Source organism: Pleurodeles waltl, chromosome 12 (assembly GCF_031143425.1).
Source record: "Pleurodeles waltl isolate 20211129_DDA chromosome 12, aPleWal1.hap1.20221129, whole genome shotgun sequence".
In the NCBI taxonomy this organism is placed as follows: Eukaryota; Metazoa; Chordata; class Amphibia; order Caudata; family Salamandridae; genus Pleurodeles; species Pleurodeles waltl.
Window position 1 is genome coordinate 157,317,289 of NC_090451.1, and position 27,711 is coordinate 157,344,999.

A 27,711-nucleotide genomic window follows, 5' to 3' on the forward strand; every position below is an offset into this window, starting at 1 on the left:
ACATTACCAAAAGGAGCCACAGAGAAAAAACTGTGATTACAGTTTACCACAAGTGATAAACTTGTTATTATTATAAATATCACCAAAAGTTTGATGTGCACGTGAAACGAAGTAGAAATTGAGAATTAGAAATAGGGATAAAGACTCCCACTGGATATGTGGCGATGAGAAACGGAAACTAAGGTTGAGAAATATACTCTTGATGACTGGGTGTCATTAGGAAAAAAGGAAACAGAAAGGCGTCATAACACCTAGGAAATTGGTGAGTGAGTGTGCTAAATTAAGCATTCGCAAGTGTGTCTGAATAAAGGAAAATGTACCAAAATATAAGTAAGGTGTTAACATGAATAGATGGCTTATCTTAATCAAGTAAAACTTTTCAAGATAATGTACGATCTGAAATAAAATGATTGTATGTTATTAGGAGGAAGATAATGAGTAAGCTGAATTTAAAAGGAACTAACAAAAAGACTATCACGTACCAATAGAGAAAGAGTAGTGGGAATCACGTGACGGGGGCAAAACACTATTATCCCCGAGTCTTCGTGAGGGAGTGCTCATAAGGCAGCACGTATGGATCCAAAATCTTTTACGGTGCGATCTAGAAAAGAAGATCGCTATACTAAGGAAGTAGTGACAAGCATAAGCAATATGGCATAAATCTAAAAGTAAAAGGTCACGTACCTATAAACAAAACAGTTCTTTTGGGTAAATTCTTGTGTTGGGGGCGCTGTGTCTTGCTCCCCGATAATTAAGCTGGCTTGTATGTAGAGAGAAAGGACGTGTAAGCCCTCCGTCTCATCTAAAACCGATGTAACAAAGATTATAATCATTTGTTGCTTCTAAGTTGAGCAACCAGACTCAGCCCCATCAAAATAAAGTGCAAAATACATAGGTTAACATTAATGTCACTTACTTAGAGGTATAAGGTATAGAAGAGACACAGAGTAAGGTCTCAGGAGTGTGTGTGAAACTCCTCGGCATGACGGGCAGTATGTTTGTTTAGTCCTTCTTTTATTCGATGATGAGAAACATCGGCTGGTCTGAAATAGAAAAAGGACAGAGTGTTGGAAAAAAAAGTGGGCGCCATCTTGGAGTGTGAAAGACACAACTAAAAGACAGTGTCCAACTGGGTGGATGAATTTGCAAAGCATTATCTAATGCGAATAATCTTAGGTGCTTACAAAAATTGATAGAAAGACACCGAATAAGGCCTTACACGACACAGAGTAAGGTCTCAGGAGTGTGTATAAAATTCTTCGGCATGATGGGCAGTATGTTTGTTTGGTCCTTCTTTTAATCGATGATGAGAATCGTCGGCTGGCCAGAAACAGAAAAAGGACAGAGTGTTAAAAGAAAAAATGGGCGCCATCTTGAAATTGCTATGCATCAATTAATGCGAACAGCCTTAGGCGCTTACAAAATTGATAGAAAGACACCGAATAAGGTGTCACACGACACAGAGTAAGGTCTCAGGAGTGTGTATAAAATTCTTCGGTGTGTCGGGCAGTATGTTTATTTGGTCCTTCTTTTAATTGACGAGGAGAATGATGTAACTTAGAAGTAATTTGTTCAAAGGGTCTCAAGAATAAGAGATGATACAAAATAGTAAAAACAAAGTGTAATCAGCCAAGTAATCTTAAGTAGTCATCGTCCTAATTATTCGTTTCACGTGATCATCAAAGATTGGTGATACTTACCAATAAAGTGTGAATTCATATGTAATGTAAATACTGTAATAATTGTAACACTTCACATTTGAACAGAGTTCACCATCTTAGCACCAGAATTAAACTGGGCTCATTCTTCCATATTAGGAAGTGTTGTATACTGTGTTGATAGAGTTTGACAGTAATGATTAAGTTCATATTTGGACATACAGTTTACAAGTTATACGTTATTATGATAGTAAAATTAATCACCTAGGAAGTACTCCATTTCATAATTTGTGTTAAGACCTTCCTCCACTGCTCTTAATTTGAGGATCCAAGTACATTCACGTCTTCTAAGTTGTAATTCTCTATTCCCTCCTCGTGGGTCTTTGGATATATTCTCAAACCCATAAAATTCAAAGCTTTTGGTTAGGCCCTGGGCCGGGCATTGATTGATGTGTATTGCCACAGGATACGGACTGTCATTTTGTCTCACTGCTCGATAGTGTTCGCTCATTCTTATTTTGAGGGATCTGATAGTGCTGCCTACATAGTACTTGCTGCACTTGCAAATGATCATGTAAATTACGTAATTGCTGTTACATGTAATGTGAGAGGTGATGGGAAATCGATCACCAATCTGATTATGAAAGGTAGAGATCCCCGTTCTTGCCCATCTACACATTCCACATTGCCCACAATTCTAGAATCCCTTATTGCGGCTAGTGAGCCAATCTTCGTGGTGTTGCTTACTAGGGTAGCTAGGACATAATGTATTCTTAAGAGTTCTGCCACGACGGAATGTAAGAAGTGGAGTATCTGAAATAAAACTTCTTAGAGTTGTATCCGCTCGTAATATCGGCCAATGCCTTGTCATACATTTGCGTAGTATTGAGGTGGCTTGTGAATAGTCAGCTACACAACGAATGTTACTATTAAATGTTTTAGATTTTTGTTTGAGTGTCACTTCTTGAAATGTTTAAAATCCTATTACGGGCTTGCTTAAGAATACATGGTTTGTATCCCCGTTGCTTAAATCTGTGCTCCATATCATTGATGCATTCCAAGAAATCAGTGTCCAAGCTACAGTTGCGTCTAGCTCGGACCATTTCACCAAACGGAATCGCATCAATCTGATGCCTGGGATGTGAGCTCGTTGCATGTAGTATTGCATTGCATGCCGTGCTTTTTCTATAGAGACGGCTTTCGATCTTGTTATTGTGGATAAATAATTCAACATCAAGAAAGGGAATACTCTTATTACTGTGCTCCCAAGTAAAAGCAATGTTGAGGTCATTAGAGTTAAGGTATTCTATAAAACTGTTCAGTTTGGGTATGTCCCCCGTCCAGATCATGATACAGTCATCAATGTAGCGACCCCAAAATAATATGTCCATGTTCCATGTGTTCCCTTTCGAACTCCAGATCACGTTATGTTCAAAATAACCCATGAAGAGGTTGGCGTAAGCTGGTGAAAATCTGGATCCCATAGCAACTCCACGTTTCTGACGAAACCATTCTTTTTTAAAAAGGAAGAAGTTTTTGTTCAAAATAATGTCAATCATCTTTAGCAGCATCATGGTGTGGTTATATAGGCTAGCTGATCTGTTATTAAGAAAATGACGTACAGTCTGTAGTCCTAAGGTATGTCTGATGCTAGTGTAGAGGGAAGTCACATCCAGGGTAGCAAGAGTCATCCCTGGTTCCCAATTGATATCAGTGAGGATACTTAAGATGTGTTTGGTGTCCTTAATGTAAGAAGGAAGATTTATCACATAGGTTTGTAAAAAAATATCCACATATTCAGAGATTCTTTCAGTGGGACCACCAATCCCTGACACTATCGGTCTACCTGGGGGACGATGTGGATTTTTGTGAATCTTTGGTAAGGTATACAGGCATGGGTGTCTTGGTCTAAAGACACGTAGGTAAGTGTATTCATCCTCATTAATTAAGTGTTCATCAAAACACTTCCTAAGGAATTTGTTGATTTCATTGGTTAGAGCTGGTATGGGATCTGAAGCAATTTTTTCATAGCAAGTGTCATCTGCTAATTGACCATATATTTCTTGATCATAGTCGTTCGTATTTATAATTACTATATTTCCCCCTTTGTCAGCCTCCTTGATAGTTATATCCTTGTGTGTTTGTAGATGTCTCAAAGCTCTACCTTCTTCAAAATTCAAATTGCTAGAAAAGGAACGGCGACGTTTTCTATTTTTAATTTCAGAAGCATTCAGATCCTGCCAAAATAATTTATAAAAGGTGTCAATACAATTGTCACTGGCAAGATTAGTTGTCCACTTGGATTTCGACCTCAGACCACTACCCAATGTCTTGACAGGAATATCTAGTTCGGTAAGTATCTGTAGGACTGTAGTGGGATTCTGTTTATAGTCTGTAATTGATAAAAGTGTTGCAGTGTCATGTACATCTTGAATTGAGAGAGGATGATAATCTTTATTTATGTCCTGAAGCATGTCCCCAGTTCTAGTCTCAGTCTGAGTGGAAAAATGTTTCTTGATTTTGAGGCGCCTAATAAACTTGTAAAAATCTATTTTAGTTTTTTGAAACTCACCAACATTATCAGGGCAAAACCCTAGGCCTTTGCTCAAAAATGAAAAATCGTGGGGTGTTGGTGGTAAATCTGATAAATTCTTGACGCTGATCATATCCTTGGTCACATTTTCTGAAACTACCTGTTTTGATCTGCCCTGCATCATTATAATCAGGCCTCTATATGTGAAACACAAAAATTGGCTTTGTACCCCCAATTCATGTCATTAAATGGCACATAAGGACATTAGGACTGGATGCTTAAGTATGTGGTTTTGGTGTAAAATAAAAGAAAACTCCTGCAGAAATGATCGAAAATATGAAAGCACTGGGATTTATTTGAGTGGTTAGTAGCCCCACCCATACAGCTGGTCACCCTCTAGACTTAGAACCTCATTACGAGACTGGAAGGCCAACCGTCGCCAGCCTGCCCACTGGGAGGAGACCACTGCGGAGCTGGAGGTCTCCCCCATGCCCTAATATGATGTTTCTACTGGGCTGAGTGGCAGAAACCTCTGTATTAGGAGGTTTCTGCTGGTCAGCCCAGTGGAAACAGTGCAGTAGCATCAGCCTCAGCTCCTCAGGGAGCCGAGGCCAATGCCGTCACACAGAGGGGGTCCCCAGCACCCTCAAAATGTGAAGTGTCTGCTGTAGAAGACAGTGCACATTCCGAGGGAGCTGGGCAAGGGGGTCCTACACAACCCACGACATAGTCATGGGCAGTGCTCAGGCCCCCTGTGGCCCCCAGCACTGCCTTTCTGTCAGCCTTATCCCCGCCATGAAAAGGCTGGCAGAAAGGGGACTTGTGATCAGCATGGCGGTGGTGACGGTCTGACTGTCAGGGTTATAATCTAACAGTCGGACCATCAGTAGTGCAGCGGTCCGACCACCACCATGGCTTTGGAATTCCTTGGACCACCAGACTTGTAATAGGGCCCTTAATCTTTACTTTTAGTATTGAATAGCGGTACTTATTGGTACAACCACACGCCTGGTCTGACCAATCATTAATCATGTTGCTTCTCTCTAGCATCATCCACCAGCTCCCAGACATGATTCTATCTCAACTAGGAAAATGAGCAACTTATGTAAAGAGGAAGTAGACAGAGTTTGCCACACATTTGTGATAAAAACATTTCCAATCTTATCCAAATGTAGTGCATGATACTCACTATTACAAAATGACCCATACATTGGACATACTGGTTCCCTACTGTCTGAGAAAATAGAAACCTAAAGTAAGGCCTCTGTCAGGTAGTTCAACAGAGAACAGGCCGAATCTAGGTCTCCAGGACACGAATTGTTTGCCCCTGTGTCAGTAATGCATATCACACACCAGCAAAGTGGGCAAAAGTGCTTACTTTACAAAATATATTAGAGGCCTTGAAACAAACCTGAGTATCTTCCACAATTTGGGAAACTACGAAACACTGAAAAGCTCATATTAACCACAGAGTGAAGATCTATGGAACTTTGAAACAAAAATCTTAAACATGAAGGAAGTCATGGTCAACAGCTCGGTACTATCAACATGTCAATTACCCCCCTCCACCTACATCAATCATCACTCAGCTATATGAGGCCTGTGGCGGTAGAGGAGTTTATTGCAATAGTAAGAAAATAAAAGCATCTAACTCACTCTCAGGCTATGACAGCAACATGATTAAAAAAAAAATTCCTAATCCTCACAGCACATTCAACAAGTGTAAGAAAGCCTTTGTTTTAAATGACACCATACCTGACTACTTAAAACATGAAATCAGCACCTCCATCTTGAAAAGGAGGGCAGACCATCAAGTGCTTTCTAATTACTATCTAATTTTCTACTTCAGGGGTTTTTGTACCGTACGTGAAAATCATACTGAGTGATCACCACTCTGGTTTATACCCTTACAAAACACAATTACTTCTGGCAGACACTGAAGAAAACCTTAATTCACCTTCTACAGTGTGAAAAAGTAGCCTTGATTTTCCTGAATCTCTAAGCAGCATCTGACAGAGACTCAAGCATTTGGAAAAGGTGTGAGAAGTTTTTCTGCTTTGGAGTTCATCAAAGTTGACAGGATCTTCTGTCTCATCCACCACCAAAGTGAAGTACAGAGTAGCACAAGGTTCATCATTGCCACCTCTTTTCTTCAATATTGATATGCTCTCTCTAATGCAAATGTTTATCAGCGTGAAAATGTAAATTTTTGCATCACTTCAGAATGTTTTCACAGTCTAACTGGGATTTATTGCCCTGTAAGCTGTGAGAGTGTGCTGAAAACCTCTTACTACTTACCACACAAACATGGTGTCTAATTTACAGACACCAAATGCTTGCTTCTCTTTTATGTGTTTTCAAAGTTACATTGTGAAAAGACTACATATTCCCATAAAAATGTGATGCCCAACGAAATGAAGAGTGGTCTTATGATATGCACTTTGGTGATTCAAAATGGAAGGTCTGGCAAGAAAATCTGTGGGAATAAAGGCAAGGCTGCAAAGGTTACAAGCCACATAAACCCATTTAGAGCTATCTCTCACATTAAATAAATCAGCAGTAAATTTAAAGTGTTCCTTAAAGCCTGCATGCCAGTTGTAAAACAAGTCTGAAGAGAAACATATCTAATGCTAATTTCTATGCTTCAAAAATAACAATGAACAGAAAAGGGATTCCCCTGTATACGTGGAAACCTCGGCAATGCATCGCTAAGTACAAACTAGGGCTCCCTCACAGAGAGCTTGCAGCCTAGGCTCCCTTCAATCAACCAATCAATAAATCAAGTGATAGATTTGTACAGTGCTTCTTGTTACCCCTGAGGGTATCCAGGTGCTAGCAGGGTCCAGTTAATTAGCTAAATAGCCAGGTGCTCAGAGACTTTCAGAACTCTGGAAGAAAAGGGGAGGTACAGAGATGAGGGGTAGCTAGTTCCATGTTTTCCCTGCTAGGTAGGGGAAAGAGCCAATTCTGCATCTACTACATCAGTTGCAGGCGGTGACGGTTAGAGAAAGGGAAGTAGAGCTGTCTAGTGAGCTAATGCAAGTTCAGGGGGTGATTAAAGTAGGCAGATCTGCAGTTGTGTAGGGCCTTGTGTGTGTAGGTCAGGAACTTGAACTGGCATCTCTTATGTACAGGGAGCAGGTGGAGTTCCCTGAGGTAGGGGGTGATGTGGGTTCATCTAGGGAGATCCAGGATGAGTCTGACTGTTCTGTATGGTCCGTAGTCCTCGGAGGAGGTGAGCTGCAATCGTGTGTAGGGAACATTGCTGTAGTCCAGTTGGCTGGAGATTAGGGCCTAGGTGATGGTTCATCTTGAGCTTTGTGGTACCAATTTGAATGTCTTATGAAGCATGCCTAGTATGAAGAAGCAGGAGGAGTAGATGCAGTTGACCTGAGTCATCATGGTTAGCTTGTTGTCCAAAATGATGCCTAGATTCCTAGTATTGTCAGCGGGCTAAAGGTAGATCAGAGTTCTCAGAGCCACCAGGATGTGCCCCATGGGGAGTTTTTGTTTCTAAAGATCAGTACCTCTGTCTTGTCTGTGTTGAGCTTCAGGCAGTTGTCCTTCATTGAGTTTGTGACATCTGTCATGCAGTTGTAGAAGTTGATCTTGGTGTTGGTGGTGTCTTCGGAGAGGGAGAGGATGAGTTGTGTATCATCGGCTTAGGATATGATGATGAGGCCGTGGGTTTTGGCAATCCTGCCCAGAGGTGTCATATAAGTGTTGAAGAGGGTGGGGCTGAGCGACGATCTTAGGTGTACTCCACAATGATTTTCTTAGGAGAAGAGGTGAAGAGGGGAAGGTAGACTTTTTAAAGTTCTTCTGGTGAGGAAAGAGGCGATCCATCCATGATGAGTGTGTGGTAAGAGACTGTATTGAAGGTGGCTGAGAGGTTGAGGAGGATCAGATCTGTAGTCTCTCCTCAGTTGAGTAGGCCCAGATGTCATTGTTAACAGTGATGAAGGCTGTCTTGGTGCTGTGGTTGCTGCAGAATCTGGATTGGGAAGAATCCAGTAGGAGGTTCTATTCCAGATGTGAGGAAAGTTCTTGGTTCAAGGCTTTCTATAATATTTTGGCTGAGAACAGAGGCAGGAAGATTGGGTTGTTGAGTTCTCTGGAGTCTGCTGATGGTTTATTTAGTAGGGCATTTACTTTTTTATGTTTCCAGTCCTAGGGGAGGGTGGCCATGGCAACTGAGGTGTTGAACAAGATGGTGAGTACGTGGCTGATTCTGGCTTAACCTAGGTTCACGATGTGGTGATGGCATGGGTCAGTTAGGGCCACTGAGTGTACCAAGTTCATGATGGAGGCGGTGATCTGTGGGATGAGCTGCCTCCATTTAGCTAGTTGGGTGTCTGTGGTGGTAGTGGGGTGTTGTGTTGCTTGAAGATTGTGGTGGCCTTGGGCTGGGGTTTGAAGTTTCTGTAGATCTTGGCGATGTTGTTGTGGAAGAAGTTTGCAATGTTGTTGCAGATTTCCTGTGAGGGGGTAATGTTGTTTGTTCCTACTGAAGGGTATGGAGAATTATTTGTCAGTGTTCTTTGCTGTTATTGAGGCTTGATTTGATGCATGAGGCTGAGGTAGTTTTCTTTGATTCTCTGAACTGTCCGTGGTAGAAGGGTGTATGCAAGTTGGTGTCTGTGTTCAGGTGGTGTCTGTGATGTGTTCAGTGCTGGGCTAATCAGTGGGCTGGTGTGTGTGCTGTGGCAGGTGAAGCAGCAGTGGGTGCAGGAGAAAGGTCCTACTATGGAGCATGGGTCCGCTTGGTGGCAGCATTTCGAGAAACGAAAAGTGGAAATGGGCAGATTAATTATGCCATGTAGGAGCCATATGGTTGAAGAGAAGTTTATGTATGAAAGTGTATGCGGAAGTGCGTGTGAATGGATGTATGCATGCGTGGATGCATGTGGGAATGGGTGTGTGTATGGCTGTGTGTTTGTGTAGCGGGGTGCGAATGCAGAGGGAGTTTGGAGAGGAAGGGGGGTGGGAGGTGAGGGGTATCTGGAAAAGGGGGGGTGGGGAAGACCTCTATCCGTGACAGGGAAGGGATTCCCTGTCACTGATAGTGCCTACCGCCATGGTTTTCGTGGCGGTAAGGAAGCCACAGAAACCATGGCGGTAGGCGGGGGCCACCGCAGGTGGTACAGTGACGGTCACAGTGCTGGAGATTGAAATCTTCAGTCCGGCTGCTGTTACCGCCGTGGTGGTCGGTGTGGTACATTGGCGGTTTGGCCTCAGCCAAACCTCCAATGTCATAATATGGTGGAAAGTACCGCCAGCCTGTTGACAGTACTTTCCAGCATATTACTGCTGACCTCCAGGGTCGTCATGAGGGCCAATGTGTTAAGTACTTGTGCAGCATACACAGAGTAATACAATGAAAACCCCACAAAAAGTAGTCCACACAAGGTTAGAAAGATAGATTTTATGTATATGAGTAAAATGCAACCAAATCAACAAAATATCCAATCAGTAGAAGTTGAGCTATGAATTTTTAAATAATAAACCAAAAATAGAGCTAAAAGGTTTCTTGAGGTCACACTAGACTGGGGTAAATCCATAGTTCTGGCCGTCGCACTGGATGGCAGTCCAGCAACAGAACCCATGCAGGGACTCTGAGAAAGCACCTTGGATGGAAGATGTGTCGATGCTGAGGACTCGTTGAGTGGAGCAGAGGAGGAGATGCATCACTGTCAATCGAAGAGAGGTAGGAGGTGCATAGTTTCTGAGTTGCATAGCATTGAGGAGGCATCAAAGATTAGGTGGGGTTGGGCGTCTGGCTGATGCGTTGTCGTTGAACCACTGGGCTGGAGCAAAGCATCCCGCTGAGCTGCACAAGGTCAAAGATGTGTCTGAATCTGGGGGGTGATGCGTCGTGCAGTCGGTAATGAAGTTTCTGCAGCTCAGGAAACAGTGGTGATTCATTGGCATTGAGTTAAAATGTGATGATTCTGATCGATTAAATGTTGATGTGTTGGTTTCCTTGTGTTGCAGCACAGATACTCACTACTAAGGGCTGGATTGGCACCACTTGGCAGAGTAGGACTTGCAGCAGGCAGAGTCCAGGTGCTGGTTGCAGTTTATAGGCAGTCTTTGCTGTCCAGGATACTGCAAGAGAATAGGGGGCAAGCCAACAAGTCCTTGGAGTCACTCTGGGTTCAGATGATGGGTGTCTATTCCTTCCTCAGCTTGGAAGAGATCAGCAGGCTAATTCACCAAAGCAGAGAGCAGTCCAACAGAGAGGCACTTCTTGTAGTGCAGCAGTCCTAACTAAAATCTTCACAGGTCCAGTGGTGTAATGATTTGGCACGGCCATAGACCCAGTTCTTATACCCAAATGTGCCTTTAAAGTGGGGGTGAATTCAAAGAAGGATCTCTGAAGGTCACAGAGGTCCTTTCTTCCTAGCCCTGGCTCCAGACTATCAGTAGGCGGTAATCAGCCCATTGTGTGGAGACAGGCACTCCCTATTCAGGTATAAGTGTCAGCTCCCCTCGGCCCTTGCTGCCCACGAAGAGCTATCACAATGCAGATGAGTGCTCGGACACTCCTAAACTTCTTGTGTTTGTGGTTGTGTAGAGGAAATGCACAAAGTGTAACTGTTACCCACTCCAGATATGTATTGGAGACAGGCTGCAGGCACACAGGTCTGTAAAAGCAGAGAAATGCCCACTTTCTAAAAGTAACATTTCTAAAATAGTAATGATAAATTTGATTTTAACATTGAGGAGGATTTATCATTACCATTCCAATTATATGAAACATGAATCAGCTACTCCTTTCTTATCAAGAATTACATCTTTAAAGCATATTAAGGGACTCCCAATGCTGGCCTATGACAGGAGTAGGCTTCACAGTAGTTAAAAATTATTTTGGGAGGTTTTTACTACCAGGACATGTGAACTGTAAATATACATGCCCACCTTTAAGTGTCATGGGACCCTGCCCTATGAGTTACCCATGGCCTACCTTAGGGTGACGTTTATGTAATAAAAGGGGAGTTTAAGGCTTGGCAAGGGGTTTCAAATGCCAAGTTGAAGTGGCATTGTGTTACAAAGGGGGTCTTTGTTTGGCAGTCAGGTTACCCCCTGTCCAAGCAAGGACCCTCACTCTAGTCAGGGTAAGTCACACACAATCCAAATGATCCTGTGCCCACCCTCTGGTAGCTTGGCACTGAGCAGTCAGGCTTAACTTAGAAGGCAATGTGCATGAAATGATACAATACCACAATATAACACCACAAAAATACACCACAGAGTGTTTAGAAAAATATATAATATTTATATGGATAAATGCAGATCAAAACGATTAAAGATGAAATAAGCAAATGTAGGGATATCACTGAAAGTGTCTTAAAATATTACTGTAAAAGCAATAAAAAGTGTCTTAAGTTCTCCAAGAAACAGCAAGTGTCTCTTGCAGGGCAAAGTACCTGGTTTGCATTGAAAAATCCTCGCAAGGGACTGCAGAGGAGGGGATGCATGGAAAACGGTGAGTGTGCATCGGTTTCGCCCCTTCGCACACAGACTTCCGTCGTTATTTTCCACCCGGGGAAGATGTTGCGTCGATTTCCGGCGCGCAGACTTGGATACTCTTCGGGTTGTGGGGTTTTCAGACCCCCGGGGACGATGCGTGGAATCCTGGGATTGCTGAGCGAAGTCACAGGGGCTGTGTCAATTCTGTTAGGCGATGCGTGGAATTTTCTTCCGCACAGCAGGCGCTGCGGCGATTCCTCTCAGGAAATCGGGCATTGTCGTTCTGAGTCGGCTTGCATCGATCCAGTAGGGCCGTGCATCGAAGTTCCGGTCGAGTCGCTGGCGCTGAGTCGATCTTCTGTCACGAAGTCGGGTTGCATCATTCCGGATTCGGTGTGTGGTGAATTTTTCACCGCAAGCAGGCTGTGTGTCGTTCTTGGCAGTTGGTGCGTCTAATTTTCACTGCACGGGGATTTCAGCTGCAGGAGAGAAGTCTTTTTGGTCCTGAGACTTCAGGGAACAGGAAGCAAGCTCTATCCAAGCCCTTGGAGAGCACTTCTGCAGCAAAGCAAGAGAGTAGCAGGACAGCAGGGCAACAGCCTGCCAATCGGGCACTTACTGGCCTTGATGGTCAGGCCTGCCTGTTGCAGAGCCTTAAGCACCTCCTTGAAGTGGAGCAGCTGTTCCTCCCAGCTGTCACTGTAGACTGCAATGTCATCCAGGTAGGCTGCACAGAAGGCGTCCTTGCCAGCTAGGACCCCTTTAACCAACCGTTGGATGGTAGCAGGGGCATTTTTCAACCCAAAGGGCATCACCCGAAATTGGTAATGGCCCTCAGGTGTGGAAAATGCAGATATCTCTTTAGCCCCCACAGTCAAGGCGATCTAACAGTACCCTGATGTGAGATCAAAAGTACTGAGGAATTTGGCAGCGCCTAGTCTGTCTACGAGCTCATCAGCTCGGGGGTTGGGGTGAACGTCAGTCCGTGTGACTGAATTGAGATCCCACTAGTCCACGCATAACCAACATTCTGGCTTGGCACCGGGTGCAGCAGCCTTGGGTACCAGCACCACAGGGCTGGCCCCGGGACTACTAGACTTCTCAATAACCCCTAGAGCCAACATTTTGGAGACTTCCTATTTGATGCTGGCCTTAACCTTGTCTGACAACCTGTAAATTCTGTTCTTTATGGTAGGCTATGCGCGGAACTTTCTTCCGCACGGCAGGCGCTGCGGCAATTCCTCTCAGGAAGTCAGGCAGCGTCATTCTGAGTCAGCTTGCATCAATCCAGTAGGGCCGTTCATCAAAGTTCTGGTCACGCCGCTGGCGCTGCATCGATCTTCTGTCACAAAGTCGGACTGCGTAGTTCCGAACTCAGCGTGCAGTGAATTTTTCACCACGAGCAGGCTGTGCGTCGTTCTTGGCAGACAGTGCATAACATTTTTGACGCACGGTGATCTCAGCTGCAGGAGAGAAGTCTTTTTGGTCCTGAGACTTCAGGGAACAGGAGGTAAGCTGTATCCAAGCTCTTGGAGAGCACTTCTGCAGCAAAGCAAGAGAGCAGCAAACAGCAGGGCAACAGCAAGGCAGCAGTCCTCTTCAGAAAGCAGTCAGGTGAGTCCTTTAGGCAGCCAGGCAGTTCTTCTTGTCAGGGTGCAGGTTCTGGTTCAGGTTTCTTCTCCAGGAAGTGTCTGAGGAGGTAGGGCAGAGGCCCTGTGTTTATATCCAAATGTGCCTTTGAAGTGGGGGAGACTTCAAAGAGTGGCTTAGAAGTGCACCAGGTCCCCTTTCAGTTAAATCCTGTCTGCCAGGGTCCCAGTAGGGGGTGTGGCAGTCCTTTGTGTGAGAGCAGGCCCTCCACCCTCCCAGCCCAGGAAGACCCATTCAAAATGCAGATGTCTGCAAGTGAGGCTGAGTATCCTGTGTTTGGCGTGTGTCTGAGTGAATGCACAAGGAGCTGTCAACTAAACCCAGCCAGACGTGGATTGTAAGGCACAGAAAGATTTAAGTGCAGAGAAATGCTCACTTTCTAAAAGTGGCATTTCTAAAATAGTAATATTAAATCCAACTTCACCAGTCAGCAGAATTTTGTATTACCATTCTGGCCATACTAAATATGGCCTTCCTACTCCTTTCAGATCAGCAGCTACCACTCAAACAATGTATGAGGGCAGCCCCAATATTAGCCTATCAAAGGATCAGGCCTCTCAGTAGTGTAAAAACAAATTTAGGAGTTTTACACTACCAGGACATGTAAACTACACAGGTACATGTCCTGCCTTTTACCTACACAGCACCCTGCCCTAGGAGTTACCTAGGGCACGCATTGGGGGGGACTCATATGTAGAAAAAGGGGAGTTTTAGACTTGACAAGTACTTTTAAATGCCAAGTCGAATTGGCAATGAAACTGCACACACAGGCCTTGCATGGCAGGCCTGAGGCAAGGTTAAGGGGCTACTGAAGTGGGTGGCACACTCAGTGCTGCAGGCCCACTAGTAGCTTTCAATCTACAGGCCCTGAGCACATATAGTGCACTCTACTAGGGACTTATAAGTAAATTAAATAGCCCAATTGTGTGTGATCAAATGTTGCCATGTTTAAAGGAAAAGAGCATATGCACTTTAGCACTGGTTAGCAGTGGTAAAGTGTGCAGTCTAAAACCCAGCAAAAACAGTATCTCAAAAGTGGAGGGAGGCAGGCATAAAGTTAGGGGTGACCACCCTAAGGCTGCCAGGTCTAACACATTGAAACTGCACACACAGGGTCTGCAGTGCCAGGTCAGTGCTGCAGGCCCACTAGTACCATTTAATTTACAGGCCCCAGGTATAGAGAATACCACTTTATAAAGGGACTTACAAGTAAAGTAAATATGACAATTGTGAATGCACCAATGTTACCATGTTTGGGGTAGAAACACATGCACTTTAGCACTGGTCAGCAGTGGTAAAGTGCTCAGAGTCCTAAGGCCAACAAAAACGAGGTCAGAAAAAGAGGAGGAGGTAGGCAAAAAGGTTGGGGGTGACCCTACAGAAAGGGTGATTTCCAATAACCCTGAAAGAGTGTTGCAAGTGCCAGTGTTTAGAGACATACAGGTGCAGAGGTGAAAATGGGCCTTGATTGTTAAACTTTACAGGAACCCTGCTGAGCACTGTTGGATCCAGGGACGGCTTGCAGGGCTTTGCTGAGGTGGGGCAGCGCTGGGGGAACGGGAGCAAATTAATAAAGCTAATTTTTAAAAAATCACTTACCTGCTTGCCCGCTGCCGTGCTGCTTCTCTCCCGTTACTGCAGGCAGGCACAGGCTCCCAGTCTGCCCTACGGCCAATTCTGACGCTGCTCAGAACAGCCCTGGCTGTGCGCTCCCAGGCAGACTAGGAACCTGTGTGTGCTCTGGAGAGAACCTACTGCGCATGTATGTTTGGCAGGCCCGAGATGGCCAGCCAAACATACATGCGCAGTGAGGGGAGTGCACAGTGCACTTCCCTAATTTCGGCATCCCCAATGCCCGCCCCTTTAACAAATGAAAAGATAATAAACATGGTTTATTATCTTTTTGTTTGTTAGGTGATTTGCTGCTGGTGGGGAGGGGTGATGCTCCTCCTCCCTGACAGAGGAGCCACACCTAGCTGGATCATCAGGGGGTCTGTGACGAAAGAGAGCAGTGCGAGTTGCAGAATTTGAGCACTGCAGAGGGAACCGCATCTCAAGGATGTTTATTTAGATTTCTGCACTATCCACAGAGATCACATTTCCCATATCTGAGAGCTGAATTTAGCAGGGCCTGAAGAAATGTAAATTCTGTTGAATTGCTGCGACCTGGACGCCCAGCATAGTCTCAGCTGCTTCGCCACCGTCCATGCATGTAGAAGGGCCTCTGACCACGGTCCTATCACAGACATCTTATTCTAAATGCAGACAGATTGGCAGGCTTTTGCAGACTCTCTGAACTACTGTTCTGCATGCATTATCCTAACTTCTAATCCACTCGAAACATCTGGAAACCTAAAAGCCGGGAGAGTCAAGTAGTGTAGCATGTATATCACGCAAGAAGCAGCCCAGAAGAACTGCACAAATCCACAAACAACACCTCTGCAACTCACAATAAGAGCTGTTGCCACAAAGAGTAAAACACAGTAAAAATCTTGCAAAGCCACATATCTGTGTTCCTTAATATACAGACATGGCCTCTTGTATTAAACATGAGAGTTGAACATAAGTTCCTTTGTAGCACTAATGGCTTTACAATGGTATAATTGTCCTTGTCCAACCACATAGTAATCTATGGTAGTCTCAGCAGAGTTAGCCATACCAAACAGCAAAAAAATAATAAGCTGGAAGCCAGAAACCTATTTACATTTAACCCCAGTGATTTTGTACAGATCACTTGAGGAATTTCCCAAGAATGGGATCATTTGATCGATTTATAAGAAAATCTGATCCATAATATCACCCGGCTGTTCGTTACTTATAGCCAATTCAGATGTTGCTTCAAGCATGCAAAAAAGAATTCGTTTGGCTGGTTTGATAGAGAACACGAAGCCAGCGAAGAACTGCTTAACAGAATACTGAGACAGCTCAATCATATTTCACATGGTGAACAGGCAGCAAAGATCTAAAAAGAGCATAAGAAGCTGTTAGACCTGACACACTGAGGTAGTGTTTCCTGAAACATTTTTGCTTTTTGTTTGTAGGTTCTGCTGATTCTCTCTTAGTGGCCTTAGGGCTATGGGCACTTTCCCAATGAAAGTACAGTTCAAAAGGCTGCAAGTCTTTTCTACAAACATTAGGAATTGGAGCTTACCTGTGTGTGCACACTGGCACCTTAGTGTTCTTAAACCTGCGTCCAGCCTGTCATAGCAGGCCTGGTTTTGCTCACTGGCACCTATGGTGTTCTTAAAACATGTGCTCTGCCTATCAAAGAAGGTATATGTGTGCACACTTGCACCTATTGTGGCCTTAAACATGTGTCCAGCCTGCCAGTGCAGGCTTGTGTGTGTGCAAGGGTTTGTATGCCCAAGAATACCCATACGTTAACATGGGGGAAGTTTAAATTTACTTCTAGCTGCAGTAGTGGATTGCAGTGGAGCACCTCACAATCTTTCCTATCATTGGAGTCATCCTTACAAACCCCTTCCTATGGTAAAGGTGGTTTTGTCAATCATAACATAGAAATGCCACACCTAGAAAGTGAATGTTTCTATGTTCTAAAACACTTTTATGTGCCTTTTAAATTTATCTTTAATCCACACTGGTGGCTGAGGGAGCAGATCTGTGCATTCATTAACACCAGCTATAAACCTTGAGCACACAGTTGGAACGACAGACCTCTGCCATTTGAGGGCTGCTCGATAGACTGGGGAGAGAGGTATTGACACTTGGCCTCTTAGGGCCAGATCATGGCCCTACTAAAGATTAAGGTCTGCATTCCACGGCCCCATGGGAGACAGGACCCAAACTTTAGGGAAGACATCTGTGGTTCAAAAGTGAACCATCTAATCTGCCCCCAACTTCAAAGGCACACTCCTGTATAACTTCTGGTGCCACACAGCAGCAAACTAGAGATATGCTTGTGGGGATGCAGGACTCGAGATACTGGACTGCATGGTGCACACTGTCGGAGGAATCTAATGTGCACAAGAATTATTTACTGCCCATGGAAGGGACCACGCACCCTTCTTGAATTGTGATTGGCCTGGGTGGATTGCCTGCTGCTGTGTGGTACCCCAAAGTGTGTTCTCCAAGTGCTTGTTGGCTTGCTCCCTGCTCTTTGGTGGAAGTCTCAGGGACATCAAAAATCCCCTGCGAGGGACCTACACCTTCTACTGGTGACATCTGGAGAGCGGTGCGCTCCTAAGTGCCCAAAACACCTGCTAGATTCCACCAGGTAGCAGCAGTTTGAACATGGAAATAAAGGGCATATTTACAAGCCCTTAGTGCCACCCAAATTTCACTTTTTGTGGTGCTCCAGTGGTGCTGTGCCCTGCACCATATTTACAAGGCGGTGTTAAGCCACTTTTTGTTGCCCCCAATGCAGTTTTCTGTGGCTGTGGTGCGTGCAACGGGTGTTGCTCTGGGCATACCCATACAATACCCATTGCTTTTAGACACTGCACCAGATTTACAAGGAAACGCAAACCTGAAGCAGGGCAAAAATCTAACGCCACACTAGTGCAAGGGTGCCTGCGTTGGTGCCAGGCAGCTAAATTTAGCACCAGCGCTAGGGTAAATAAAGGTGTGTACCGTATTTTTGTAAAGACAGCGCATTCCTGCATTTCTGAGAGTTGCAGTGTGCTGCTGCCAATTATGGCGCAGTGCCATGCCACTTCCTTGTAAATATGCTCCTAAGTATTGTGCCTGGAGACGGGACAGCCTTGTGTGGAGCCTTCAAAAAGTACTACCTGTATTCAAGGAGTGTGGCCCTTCATCGTGGGTACTCGATGCATCTTGATCGTGGTGAGCAGATTTACTGATTGTGGGACCGCATGTGGCCCACTTCTTTGATCATGCCACATTTCTCTTGTACGACACACCGACTGCACGGTCATTGCATGTAGTGTCTGATTCACAGGTTTAGACCCTTGAATGTGGGGACATGAACGTAGCAGTGCTGCATTCTACCTCATGTGACACCGCCGAACCCTCTGTGTGTGACCAGAATTGTCTAGTGTGACACAAGTCATCCTGCACCAGACATTGTGCCTCACTCCAGGGGGGAATGTGGAATATCCATCTAGGTAACCATTACATCACAAGCACCAGCTAACCCATGCTGCAAAGATGCCCAGCCACATGCTGGGTATGGCACCCTACAACATGGTGTCTGACTGAGTCAGGAATGCATCATTTTGTTTCAGATTCTTGCAGGTTCTGGTAAGCTCTTGGCAAAGACATACCAAACCGTGGCTCAGTGAGTGAATTGCTTGCATAATTAATGGCCTGCGTAGAGAAAATATGACTTTTGGCTCAAAGACTTGTGCTGCATGCCCACCAACATCAGAATAAGGAAAGGTAATTACTAAAGCTAACACTATCAGGAACTAATCATTCATCCCTGTATATAGCAAGTAACTATGAGGGGAGAGGGAATGCTTGGGCACTTGCCGCACATAAAGGTAGATGAGTGCTTCTCCTATTCTCACTCACAAGTAAAAGTCCAGAAGGAAAAGGGCTTAATTCACATCTTCCAAAAAACAAAACAAGTACTACATATCAAGGGGGTGATGAAAATAGATGTATTTGTTTATTGAAAGTTTTCTTAAGCATGTACATCACCCAGGAGTACCAGAAGGCTGTACAATCTCACACAGACATTATATTATGACATGTTACAGAGTGCATTAGAATAAAACAGGTATTACACGATATACATAGTGTGTCCACACGTCCTGGTGATAGTTAGCAGCTACACTACTCCTTTCCCTCTTGGTAGATACCAGAATGGCAGCAGCACAGTCAATGCTTTGAGTTCTCCAGGTTCAGATTGTTAATTTAGCCTATGGAACTGTTAGGCATTGAGCTGGGAAACAGGTGTTTTGCTAATAGGAATGCATTGACTTACCTCTTGAAGAAGGTCATGGAGAGGTTTTACCTTATTTCTTGCGGGAAGGAGTTCCAGATTCTTGAGTCATTTCTAGTGAACAAGTGTGCATAAGATCTTTTGGGCCAGATTTACAAGGCCCTTTCGCCTCTGAGTGCCACACTAGCGTCATTTATTTTACACTAATGTGGCATTTAGGAGGCCATTCTCCTATACCATATTTCCAAAGTGGCGCAATGCTTGCATTGCATCGCTTTGTAACCCCTTGTGCCACATTATGCGTGTGCCAGGAATAATGTATGCAAGGGGGCGCTCTGGCATTGGCAGTCCAGTAAAAATGGTGCAGTGAAATTTACAACATTTCACTGGGCCATTTTTAGTGTCATTTTGAACACCTGCTCAGTGGAGGCATTAAAATAGCATGCCCATTACTTTCAATGGGCCTCCCTTTACTTTGCAGGATTAGCGCCACAATATATGGTGCTAATCCTGCAAAGTACCACAATAGCATCTCAAATATGGCAAACAAAGGGTGTCGTTAGGGGTGAGCAGAGGGCCAAGAAAAGTTGCACATCACAGTTTATGAGCCACTTTCCTGTAAATCTGGCCCTTCCTTTTTTAATCTGGAAAGTTTCAGTATCAGTGAGTGCATGCTGTGCAGAGAGCGCTGGACACCTGATATAGTAAGTTTTCCGACCAGGTATTTTGGAGAACTGGAATGCATTATTTAGTGCGTAATACATGTGTGGCATCTGATGGTTAGAACCTGGTGGTTAAAACCCTCTGCATATGCCTGGCTTGTTGCTGGGTAACCCACGGTTCTACGAATGTGAGGATTCAAAGAGTTGGAGTAGGAGAGCTGGTTCAGCAGAGGCAATGGGTGCTGATCTGGGTGGGTTGAATACATGCATCTTAAAATAAACAAAGGATTCAAAAAGACTAAATGCCACGTCTACTTCTTCACACAGGTGACGAGGATGGGACTGCTGACACATCTTGATTATATTCTCTATGCTGCTTCAGGTCTGTTTTCTGTTTCCTTTTTATTTCGCCTCTTTCCGACCGCTAATTTAATACAAGATATTCCAAACTACTGCTCGTGCTGTGTCTCGAGCAGACATGTGAGCAGAGAAACACGAGCTGTAACGTGAGCTTTACAGTGTCACATGAGTAGTTCTGCTTCTAGCAACTGATGTGATGAGCACCAAGCAGGACAGGGGACAGAGCACATCGCTTAGTAACCAGGAGCGTCTTCAAGAACTCTACAGCAATCTCCTCGCAGCCTCGTGGGTGGTGCCATACTGTGCACCAATCAACTCCGAGCATTTTTTGTTCTGTAATGATTACACACAAAGACTGGTGCCACGTACACTGTCTACTGAGCAACCAGGCACATCTTCAACATCTCAGCAGCAGCCTCAACACCAGTGAATCTATCCGTTCTACATATGCAGTGCTGTGCTTCATTTAATGCATGCGTGCAGTTCAACACTTCATTTTACGAATGCATTTTGTGTTGGAATTTTCTGTTTGCATCTATACAATGAAAACATAGTATTGGCTGAATTTCATCCAAGGAACCAGGATGCATTTTCACATTACCGGTGGGAATTTTGTTTGGTCAATTTTCATGCTGGTTTTATAAATCACACACTCTCCAGCAGCCAGCTGCACAAGACAATTGATTATATGCTGAACACAGCATAAGCAAAAGATTTACTTATTTACTCCAGAAGTGACACTGGTTTAACTGAATATTTTTTTTCACCTGTGTTGACTGGGATTTTCAACTGCAGAGGATTTCTTGTAGAAATGTTTGCATTCTTTTGAGCTACATTTTTTTAGAATGATTTTGTGAAAATTAACATATTTTTACACATGACAGATGGATCGAATCGAATACCGGTCAAATTAGCTTAATGAATTGTGCAATTGAAACTGTAATTTATTTTATTACACAGTACTTCCTCTATTCTTTCTATCTTCCCCTGGGAAACCCATTCTTTCTTTGTCTAAATGGGAGAAAATAGCCTCTCTTTTGATGCACTGACTGGGGCCGAAAGGGCAAGAAGTTTATCAGCACAAATTAAGTGGGCTTGACTCAACAGATTCAAATGAATTTGAAATTAGTATACAGAAATAGGTATTGCATTATCTCTTCAAGGTGAGTACAGTGTGAGAGCAGTATCATTTTGGGAAGCAAATATAAAGGTCTGATGAGTGAGGAACGAATGAGGGATCAGTTAATGCTAGGTTGTGTTATTGAAAAGGTAAGTGATGCATTGTGGTAAAACGATAATCCAACTCTGACCGATGTTCTAACTACAGCAAAACTCTTGAGGATTACGTAGCCTGTTTGGATGCTTTAAAGAAGGAAGCTAATACACATGAAAAGGGTGATGGTGACAAGATCTGGAGTGTGAGGGAAAAACATGGAAAAAAAGATGACTTTAAAGGTACTAAGAAAACCCAACTTCCTTGTTTCCGTTGCAATAGCTCTTCGCGTTTAGCTAATGGCAAGGATTGCCTAGGATGAACGTCCATTTGTAAGATATGTAGGTGCAAAAGTAATTTTACAACTAATTGCAGGTCTGGTGGTGATAAAGACAAAATAACAGAAGTGGAATAAGGGTCAGACAATGATTGCAATCTGATGATATTAGAAGCAAGAGCTAAAGAAGATGAAGGTCCAGTCCAGTGGATGTGGTACATTTTGGAAGTGCAAATGTAAGCAAGCTGTTTGTCTCTGGAGTCAAAATCACATTAGAATCAAAAGAGTTTTTTGATCGGGAATTAAAACGGAAAGTTGGATTGTTCAAAGTAGCTCTAAAACCTAAAGGATATGGGGCCAGATGTAGCAAGTCGGCAATTTGCGACTTGCAAATTGCGAGTCCCTGCGACTCGCAATTTGCAAGTCGCAAATTGCTATGCAGTACGGTGTCTCAGACACCTACTGCGACTCGCAATGGGGTCGCAATGACCCACCTCATGAATATTCATGAGGTGGGTCGCAAATTGCGGCCCCATTGCGAGTCGTCAGCAGACCTCCATGTTTGCGACCTGCTTTTCAATAAAGCAGTTTTTTTTTTTTTTAAGTGTAGCCCGTTTTCCTAACAGGAAAACGAGCTGCACTTCAAAAAAACCGAAACCTTTAGTTTCGTTTTTTTTTCAGGGCAGGGAGTGGTCCCTTGGACCACTCCCTGCCCTGAAAAAATATTTTGGGGTCCAGTCACAAACTGGAAGGGGTCCCATGGGGACCCCTTCCAATTTGCGATTGGGCTACCATCCACTTGAAGTGGATGGTAACTGCGATGCCATTTGCGACTGCATATGCGGTCGCAAATGGTATTGCATCCCAATGCGACTCGCAAATAGGAAGGGAACACCCCTTCCTATTTGCGAGTCTGAAATGCATTTTGCGAGTCGGTAACGACTCGCAAAATGCATTTCTGCATTGGGATACGCGTTTAGCGAGTCGCAAACGGCAAATTTTGCCGTTTGCGACTCGCTAAACGTTTGCTACATCTGGCCCATGGTGGGGAGCCAAATACACTTCTATGGTACTTCCAAAATGATATTGAGTTTGGCAAAAGAATCACAGTCAAAAAAAATTATGTATCAATGAGCGGAGATTCTCTCATAAGTTGGAGTCACCAGAGGGAGTTTGGTGTTTATTTTGATACAAATTAATTCCCAGCAGTACAATTGAGGGAAATAGTGAATTTGGTGCAGTGCAACCAGTATGAATGTACTTATCCGAATGTGTTTAAAGATGGTGTGTGTTATTTGGAGAAATGTAATCACTCCATAGAGATCAAAAGAGGATCGATACCTAAAATCTGTAAGGTGCATTATGTTCCATTGAAAGTGAGGGACATATAGTGTGGGTTGCAAAGATTGGCAAAAGACAGCATTATTGAAAAAGTGGATGGGTCCGAGTGGTTGTTCCCAGTAGTCATGACGAGAAAAGCAAATGGAGAAGTGCTACTGTGCATCGATTTGAGAGAGCTGAATTGAAGCATCATAGTGGATAGATAATCTTTACCCAACATAACAGAGACGTTAATCTTTACCCAACATAACAGAGACGTTAAGTTCAGTAGGAGTGCAAAGTGTTTCTCTTCCCTGGACTTGACGTCCGCTTATCATCAGATAAAATTACATCCTTTATCTCATGATCTAACCCTGTATGGTACATTGAAATACACTAGGGTGCCCTTCAGTTTGGTGTCAGTTTCAGAGGGTGATGGAAGACGTCTTAAGAGGAGTACCTGGGGTCAAGATATACCAGGACTATGTACTGATGTTCGACAGCTCTGTGGCAGAGCATGACAAGAGGTTGCATGCTGTCCTTGCTATACTGGATATTTGTCCCACACTCAAATTGAACATTATAGAGTAATTAGGCCATCATATATCTTCAAATGGTATCAGTCCTAGGGAAGAAATAGTGAGTGCTATCACTAATATGCCAACACCTGAAAACAAAGAAGCGTTGATGATGAATGAGAACTACAGTAAATCAGTAAGTACAGTAAATGACAGTAGCTAATGTTGCAGAGAAGGGTGAGAACATGATTAAACTATTGAAAATGGTGTGGAATTAATGTGGAATGAAGATTGCCAAACAGAATTTGTATCAATAAAGGTGGAGTTATAGGGTTGTTAGAAATGGGGTCTTTTGTTGGCAGTCATGCAAGGACCCTCACTCTAGTCAGGGTAAAAGAGAATCACCCTCAGCTAACCCCTGCTTATCCCCTTGGTAGATTGGCATGAACAGGAAGGCTTAACTTCAGAGTGCTAGGTGTAAAGTATTTGTACCAACACACACAGTAACTCAATGAAAACACTACAAAATGACACCACACAGGTTTAGAAACATAGAAAATATTTATCTAAACAAAACAAGAGCAAAACTACAAAAATCCACCATACACAAGTCAAGTTATCAATTAAAAACAAAAAAGAGTCTTCATGTAATTTTACATTGTTAGCGTGAAAATGTACCTTGGGTGGGTCAAAAATAACTCTGCGCGGGCGAGTATGAATCAAAAAGGGCTTGCGATGCATTGATTTCACTCACAAGCGAAACCTTGTGTCATTTCTCCTTTAGTCGGGTCAGTGTGCATTGTTTCTTTTCTCCGCAGGAGAGTGATGTGTCGATCCGGTCAGCACTCTCGGGTCCGGGCAGGCCGTGCGTCACTTTTGCATGCCCAGCGATGTTTGCGTCAGAAATCCTGCTGCATGATGATCCAAAAACTACGCAGTGCGGGTTGCGATCTCACCAGCCTCCGTCAGCGATGCTGCGCTTCTTTTCTCCAGCCGGGGGCATTGATCTTCCAGTCACATTGCAGGCGAGCGTCGATTTTCAGCTGTGAAGCCGGCGGCGCGTCGATTGTTCAGCTGCAGATCGGAGTCACATCAATCTTTTCCCTGCACGGCGGTCAGTGCGTGGATTTCTCTCTCTTGGGTGGCCAGCTTCTCCTTTCAGATTCCCAGGAACTGGATAGGCACCACTTGGCAGAGTAGGAGACCCAGCAGAGGCTCCATGTGCTGGCAGAGAGAAGTCTTTGCTGTCCCTAAGACTTCAAACAACAGGAGGCAAGCTCTTAATCAAGCCCTTGGAGATTTCTTCACAAGAAGGAAGGCAACACAAAGTCCAGACTTTGTCCTCTAGGATAGGCAGAAACAGCAACTGCAGGATAGCTCCACAAAGCACAGTCACAGGCAGGGCAGCTCTTCTTCCTCAGTTATTCAGCTCTTCTCCAGGCAGAGGTTTCTCTTGGTTTCCAGAAGTGTTCAAAAGTCTTTGGCTTTGGGTACCCTTCTTCTACCCATTTTGCCCTTTGAAGTAGGCCCACTTCAAAGCAAAGTCTCTCTTGTTTGTGAAATCCTGCCTTGCCCAGGCCAGCCCCAGACACACACCAGGGGGGTTGGAGACTGCATTGTGTGATGGCAGACACAGCCCTTTCAGGTGTGAGTGACCACTCCTCCCCTCCCTCCTAGAACAGATGGCTCATCAGGAAATGCAGACTACACCCCAGCTCCCTTTGTGTCACTGTCTAGTGAGTGGTGCAACCAACCAAACTGTCAAACTGACCCAGACAGGGAATCCACAAACAGGCAGAGTCACAGAAATGGTTTAAGCTAGAAAATACTCACTTTCTAAAAGTGGCATTTTCAAGCACACAATCTTAAAATTAACTTTACTAAAAGATGTATTTTTAAATTGTGAGCTCAGAGACCCCAAACTCCATGTGTCTATCCGTTCCCAAAGGGAATCTACACTTTAATCATATTTACAGGTAGCCCCCATGTTAACCCATGAGAGGGGCAGGCCTTGCAACAGTGAAAAACGTATTCAACAGTATTTCACTGTCAGGTAATACAAAACACATTACTGTATGTCCTACCTTAACCATACACTGCACCCTGCCCTTGGGTCTACCTACGGCCTACCTTAGGGGTGTCTTACATGTAAGATAAGGGAAGGTTTAGGCCTGGCAAGTGGGTACACTTGCCAAGTCAATTCTACAGTTAAAACTGCAAACACAGACCCTGCAGTGGCAGGTCTGAGCCATGTTTACAGTGCTACGATTGTGGATGGCACAACCAGTGCTGCAGGCCCACTAGTAGCATTCGATGTACAGGCCCTGGGCACCTCCAGTGCACTGTACTAGGGACTTACTAGTAAATCAAATATCCCAGTCATGGATAACCCAATTACATACACATTTTGTATAGGAGCACTTGCACTTTAGCACTGGTTAGCAGTAGTAAAGTGCCCAGAGGAACAAAACAGAGTCCAGCACACATCAACAACCTGGGAAACAGAGGCAAAACTTTAAGGGAGACCATGCAAAGGATGAGAAGTCTAACAAGGGAGCTCCCAGTTTGTCTAGTTTTGAACAAGGGCCGAAACGGTGATGATGACAGATGCTAGCTCAAAGGGCTTCAGTGAAGTCCTTCTGCAAGTAGTTGGTGGTGATGAAAAAACAATTTTGTTTCTATCCAGAAGTTTGAGAGGGAAAGCAAAGGAACTATTTAGTGATTAACAAAGAAGCTTTGGGAATGTTCTGGGCAATGAGAAAGCTGAGAACATTTTTATGGGGCGGTAACTTTGTAATTAAGAAGGATCACAAACCTTTGAAGGAAACATTTATGACTAAGCTCACTAATGCAGTATCCACTAGAACATGCAAGAGGGTGATTGCATTGCAAGAAGTTGATTTTAGCATGGTATATGTTCCTGGTGCCACGAAAATATTAGTGGATTGTGTATTTCAAAAGGTGAGAAAAAAAGCAGTACTTTTGGTGAGTTATGTGAGGATGAAATCAAAGTATGTGAGGTCATGGAGTGATCCATTCCTAAAGAAGAATGGATAGAAGAAGTTACAAAGGACCAGGAGTTGCAGTTGGTGATGCATTTGATATCATTAGGGTGGTCAGAGAAAGATGACTGTAAAGATGTAGTTAAGGGCTTTTGGAAAGTGAGAGAGGAACTAACGGTGAGTGGGGGATTGCTCTTGAGAGGTAATATTAAGAAACTGAATCATTTTCTTGAGTCATGAGACTCATGTTGCGGTGTAAAAGACCAAGATTAGGATTACAGTAGATTGTTGGTGGTGAGGGATGGGCATGATGATAGAGAGGAAACTGGGGGATTGTGTTAAGTGTGTAGCCTGTGACAGCATTTTGAAAATGCAGAAATCAACATATGGTGGTGAGGAAGTTGCCATCTCTGCTTTGAGAAGAGATTTTTCTTGACATTGATGGTCCTATTAGGTCTGGGGTGAGGACCATTTTATTTTGAGTTGCATTGCCTGGCACTCATGATTGGCAGAGGTTGCAGTTGTGACATCTGTGGAGACACTTGTAATTCAATTTCGGGAGGGTTGTCTTTTTTGCTTTTAACTGACAATGGGGTGCAATTGGCGTCAAGAGAAATGGAAAGTTTTCTAAAAGGTAAATGGATTGTACATAAGAAAGCTGCACTTTATCACCCAGAAATGGCATCATTAAGAGATTTAACAAGGTGTTGAAGGAGACCATACAGGTCTCAAGTGTGAGCAATAAGTCATGGCTGGAGAAGATTCATGATAAAGTAGGAGTGTATAGGTTAAGACCTTATACAACTACAGGTATGACACAGTTTGAACTTTTCAGAGGAAGAAAGCCAAAGAGCATGATGTGCCCTAGCTGGGTAAACAAGAGGAGAGAGGCTGGTGTGAGAAACAACCTCAATGAGGTAGAATGGAAGAGTAGAGTGGAAGAGAAAATGGGGAAAGTGAAGGAAGAGTTTGACAATCAGTCGAAAGTGAAGGTGACGTGGAGACTGGGTAAGAACTAAACTTCCAGGGTCTGGTTCTGGAGCTTCAAAATTTAGCAACTAAGGAAAATGATCAAACTGTCAACTAATGCTGTCAAAACAGATGGCCATAAGATTTGGAATTTGAATAGAGTTGCAAAATACAACATAGCAGATATGGAAGAAAATCAGAAAGTGAGTT